Genomic DNA, 6,277 nt, shown 5'->3' with positions numbered 1-6,277 from the left:
TTACTCTTGAAAACCTTCCCTTTCAAGAAGCGATTGTTCTTGAATATTCCTATTTTCCAAGTATTTTGGATCCAATTCCATTTTTTTCCTGCTAGGCCACAAATTATCGGGCACTCCTTGAACGGGTGAAGGAGGTCTTCGCTAGCCGTTCTGCATTGCCAGCATCTATCCGGATCAATTTTTCTGGTAGTATTGTTTTGTAATCTTAGGACAAATACCCACATTACCTAGCTCTGGATTTGATCAAGATGCTTTCATATATTAACTAGGATTTGATCAAGATGCTTCATGTTTTTCCCTAGGGTTCATGCCTGGGGGATTCACTATTAGTAATGGGGGGATGTCACCTGCGTGCATCAAAATTAGAGAAACCCCCCTATGTACGGTATCTTACTTGCTAACCTACCCCCCTACATATGGACAAGATACGGACGCTCTTGCAATGAGTCATCCCCCTTCATATGGATTTTGTACGGAATGTAATGACCCACTATTTTATGTAAACTAGTAACATAACAATTTTAGAAGCACATGCTTTTGCAAAAATACATGTTGAATTGCAAATGAACAGAACTGTACATTGTAGTGTGTTCTCATTTGCAATAGATATTAAGAGAACAAACCATGAAAAGAAACAAATACAATGAATACTAAATTAAAATAAACCAATCGTTTAAATGTAATTTATCAAAAAACAAATAGCATTTGCCTTGTAAACTAATACAAATCTCAATCTCAAAACATATTATACTACGCACCTACTTAGTAGGCTTCCCACATGGGATTTAAGGCACACATATGAAATGGATTGTTCTCTAAATAACAAAATAATGCATACTCTTAAACAACCATGAAAAACTTCACTCATCAAATCAAAACACATTACAAAACAGCCCATTGAAAGATTAATATTTTTGAACAAAAACAATTATATGTGATATGAATGCACGTCTATGCTTAAGCAAAATGCAAATTTTAAAAAAAGCACCATCTGTATCTAATTTTGAGTTTGTACATAAAATATAAATCTTAAAAATTTCGCCAGAGTCTCCTTTGTACGGAGACCTCTTTCTCAAAAAAAATCAATATACCCTTTTCTTGGGCTCCCACATGGGATTTTCATCACATAATTTCTTTTTCCAAAAAAATTGTCCACCTCATCTTGGGCTCCCACGTGGGATTTAAGGATTATCTTACACATTAAAATCATTCACATTTTCAATAGAGTCAAAGTAATCTAACTTCAAAGTGGTGGTATGACATGCATATCATAGTACATAAGAAACCTCCAATCACATGTCTAATCACACGAGTACCAAAAGGCCACGTCCACATCGATAGGCGATCATGTACAAAACAAACACAAAATGAAATCATAAAAGTAGCTTACCAAATCAACTTAAGAACCCTAAAAAAAAAACTACATTCCAAGTGCTAGTATGTCATGCTTCTCATACTATACAATCAACAAAATGTCATGTTCATGTCATATGGCTGCCGTGTACATAAAATACATAAATCAAAACATCAAAATGAAATGTCTGAAGAGAGTTTCCTAAACCAAATGTGCACCCCTTAATCAACATTTCATTGTTCCACATGCCTTGTCAGACAAACATCTTTCACAGAGCACATCATCTTTTTATGCAAGTACTCCTATTTAGGTACTGAGCACAATTCTAAGTCAATATTTTAAAAGCTAGTCATCCCTCATCTTTGCCACTTGCATCTAGCATAAGTATCGACCTGTAAGATTCAAAATAGTTACACTTAGAATTAGCAAATAAATATAGCTCCTTATTATACAAACCAATCTCATGAACTTTTCTCTTGCACATGCTTGAACCTGATTAGCAAATGATGTCAATTTACCTTTCACGTACTCATTGAAGACCTTGTAGTCCTTAACATCAAGCTGGTATTTCTTAGTCTCCAAATCATACGTCAAGTTTGCAAGTGAAATTATAGACTCCAAGGATACACATTGATTGTCCACAAGATCGTATGTATAGCTCCTTGCATCCTTAGCTTTTTGATACCATGCAAGATGTATCTCTACATTTGCAGGTCGGTCAAGAAGATCAATAGGACCCCTGGTCTCTTTCATAGCATCTCCCACTTTTCTTCTCATACACAACTCTTCCAAGATACCATGTACCTTTATCTGCACCTTCGCTAGTGCTATAGATCTTTCCTTTCCTCTTGCACCTTGTGTCATCTTTGGAAGACAAACCCTCAAATAAAACAGCACAATCTGAGCCTACTAAAAAATAATCTCCTATTTAAAACCTGATCTTTTTATCCATTGAATAGTAAATCCCACTTTTCGCCCTTGTTAGTTTGTCCTTAGACAGAGTTGGATTTCCATTTAGCTGACTCACAAGAGTACTCTTACACATTTTCTTGCCATCTATCTCTACAATAGAACAGAACTAGCTCTGAACTTTCTCCTCTTTATCAACTATCTCATCAAACACATGGCGTAACTCACATTTTGCGACTATCACATCATCTTTGTCACATCTGCTCAACTCATTTGCACCTTCCTCTATCTCAAGAGGAACATCATCAACAACTCCATAATCCAAAATCTGGTCATCTGCATTGGCAATCATTATATCTTCAAGATCTCTCTTTTGCCATGTGTCATAGCACCAAGAGATATCGTGAATGCCTAGTATTTTGCACACATCCTTTGCTTCACAAAAGCCCTCTCTTAAAGCTCGTACTATGTCCTCATCACAAGATACAGACATGTAGTCACCAAGATTGCAAATGGAACGCCAGGTGCATGATTCATTACAATCCATATGCTTTCTTGCTTAGAGTGTGCTGCTGGAAAAACACCAGGGTATGCTAAATGTGTATATATTTGTAATTATATACAAAATAGAGACATTGTGTATGTGTGACACATAGACCCAAGGTATGCTAGACGTGTCTTGGCAAGAAACTATAGCTCAAGAACACACCCGGTCAAGCCATATGACCATGTGGAAAATTGAGACTATAGAATTTGTAACTACACATAAAAGAAACTAACGATCTTAAAATCTTTAACGCTTTTTATCGTAAAAAGAGACACAACTATACATTTGGTAAGAATGGATAGCTCAAGAGACCCGGTCAAGCCATATGGATAGCTAGAAGAACTAAAGGTAAAAATTGATAGCTCAAGATGGCACACCCGGTCAAGCCATATGACTATGTGACAAATTGAGACTATATTTGTAATTATATACAAAATAAAGACATTGTGTATGTGTGACACATAGACCCAAGGTATGCTAGACGTGTCTATATTTGTAATTATATACAAAATAAAAACATTGTGTATGTGTCACACATAGATCCAAGGTATGCTAGACGTGTCTTGGCAAGAAACTACAGCTCAAGATAACACATCTGGTCAAACCATATGACCATGTGGGAAATTGAGACTATAGAATTTGTACCTACATGTAAAAGAAACTAATGATCTTAAAATATTTAACGCTATGATGTCACACATCCAGTTTGAGATTAAGTACATTCTTTATTGAGTTAATACAACACTACCACCCAAAACTGTGAATATGGCCAAAGCAATAAAGATTGCGGCATATTAATCTCTTTAAGACTGAAGCATATAAAATACTTTAACCATATAAAAAACAAGGTTTACAAGATCCAACATTTTCCAAGTTTCCAAGCATTTTTTTATTGAACACCTTTCACTATGGTAGATGGAATCATTATTTAACAAAAAAAATATGCATTATATATACATAGTCCGCATTGTTTAGTGAAGAGTTGAACTCTTTAATGGACATTGAAAACTGAAATAATGCATTCTAATTTTCATAGATTATCACTAACTTGCAAAATCTAGGGTAGATTTCGAGCTTGCCTTGAAAAAATTTGACAAAATGTGACAAGATTTAGTGTAACTACCGATAGATGCTTCAAACTATGAGCTAAAAGCCAATTTAGTGCATCGGATAGGCAACGAGAGGCTCAAGGAGTCAATAGTGTTGGTGGTTGCAGTGGAAGAAGTCAGGACTCGGACGCCAGCTACAGCAGGTCGGGACGTCAGGACTAAGCGTCATTGATTAGCAAGTCAGGACTCAATGCCATAGCTAAAGCCTAGGAGCATTGAGCAGGCAAAAATGAATCATGACTAAAGTGAACTGAGAACTCACCCTGCATCTGGCAATCGCTTCGGTTGCAAGGTGCTAGCCTCCCATTATGAGTGTCAGCACAAACTCCTCCTCTCATCGTCATCATCCTTGCCAAAGAAGTCTAAAAAGAGGAAGCTTAATAAAATGAGGCCCAAGAAATCCGTTGAGAACGCGAACTTGCTGTGGGAGACAGAGCTCAAAACTACAAAACAAAGGCCACAAAGCAAGCACTCACAAATTTAACTGATTAATAGAGAAAAGCTAGCTTTTTAATGAGATGTAGCTATAGCAAAAGGAAAAAACCGCCGTTCTAGGTATACAAGACACCATCAACCAGTTCGGTAGGATTAATGACATGATGCTGAAGACATTGAAGCTTATCCCACATACATAAGCTTGCATCATAGTGTATAGACAAACATCTCAAGCATAGAAACAGTATACAGTTTACAGATCAACATTGATTGAAGAAAGATTTTGTGGCAAAGCCTTGCTAACTTGAAACAAATTTGGAATCCAGCATTGGCTGGGAGTGGTGAGCGTAGATCTAAAGCCAATGTCTACCAAGTGAGGGGGGGTACTAGGAAGCTAGAGAAGTTAGAGTAGCAGCGGTGAAAATTTCACTTAAAGAGATCTGACAACCTTCACTGAGGACAGATCTGAACATTGTTTTCAAACAAGACAATTGCACACGCTAGCTACATTGTCAAATATAAACAAAACTGACATAAATGGAATTGTAACATCAGAGAAATGGCAAAGAAGGCATGACGAAACATCATTTCATAGAATAAAATAGAATAAAGAACGATAGAATGAGATCTTAAAGTCACTCACCTTGAAGGCAATCACAGTTTTTAGCCTCTTTGCGGACAACGTCAAGGAAATAATCAATGAGCTCCGCGCCTTTGGTGTAGTGAACCTTGGCCCAGTTGTTGCCAGCTTTGAACTGGCCAAAGATGAAGTTATCAGGGTGGAAGATCTACCCATAGGGGCGTGTTCGAACACTGTCCATAGTAGCTGGCTCCAAATCCATGAGCACGGAACAAGGCACATAGCACCCGCAGCTTTCCTCGTTGTAGTACACATTCACTCTCTCCAGCTGCACGTCAGCGTCATCGCTGTATGACCCCGTGGGATCAATGCCGTGCTATGTGCATACCACCTTCCAGAACTTGGCACCGATTTGGTTGCCACATTGGCCCCCTTGCACATGCAAGATCTCACGCATCTTGATGAGGCTGAGAGGAGAGCGAGAGAGCAGTAGATGAGAAGCTACTTGGCTATGGTGACGTAGAGCTCTCCTGCTGTAGAGGTTAGCCTAGATCTGAAAAATGATCGATTTCCGCTCTATTAAAAGGGATGTGTGCAAGTCTTGAGTTCAACTCTCCTCGTCGACTAGATCTTTAAGGTATCTTGGGATAGTTTCCTACGATGTTAAAACTCTCTTCTTCTTCTTCTTCTTTTGCTCTCTCTCTCTCTCTCTCTCTGTCTCTCTCTCTCTCTCTCTCTCTCTCTCTCTTTTGCCAATGTGTGGCAGGATAGAGAGGAATTAAAATGTATTCTTGTTCTTCAATGATTGACATTTTGTTGATGACTACACTTATGTGTTATTTTTGTGGACATAATTGCATGTTTTGTGAGGTAATATGTGACAAATTACATGCTAACCACTCAAAAATGCATCTCAATTGTCAAAAAGGAATAAAAATTAAAAAAGCTTGATCAATCCGACCAAAATAGATACATGGATACTTTCATAATTTTGAAAATTTGAAGGGTATTTTGGGAAGTTTGACAAATTAGAGGGGTTTGATCTTGGCTTTAAGAAAACGAGGAAATTTACATAAATTTTAGTGTAATTACCGACAAAAGCTTCTAATTTTGACAAAGAAAATGAGAGAATTTCAAGTTTTCCCTTACTTTCACCACGCCGTGAAAGTATTCATCGATGCAGAGAGAGAGAGAGAGAGAGAGAGAGAGAGAGAGAGAGAGAGAGAGAGAGAGAGAGAGAGTCTTACTAATGTATTTAAGGTGGCTCAGGTAGTTGAATGTATCCCTAATGTAACCACCCTCCTTCCCCCCCCCCTCCCTTATGTGTATGGTATGAGTATGAA

At 37.7% G+C, this 6,277-nt stretch overlaps 1 pseudogene; it reads right to left on the bottom strand.

The window, feature by feature from the left end:
* Positions 1-4,004: 4,004 nt before the first annotated feature.
* Positions 4,005-5,391, bottom strand: LOC147441790 (uncharacterized; annotated as a pseudogene).
* Positions 5,392-6,277: the final 886 nt, after the last annotated feature.

The sequence above is a fragment of the Adiantum capillus-veneris genome, chromosome 14, assembly GCF_014529385.1.
Source record: "Adiantum capillus-veneris isolate H3 chromosome 14, ASM1452938v2, whole genome shotgun sequence".
Classification (NCBI taxonomy): domain Eukaryota; kingdom Viridiplantae; phylum Streptophyta; class Polypodiopsida; order Polypodiales; family Pteridaceae; genus Adiantum; species Adiantum capillus-veneris.
Note: the sequence above shows the minus strand (reverse complement) of the source record. Positions and strands in the feature narration are given on the sequence as shown.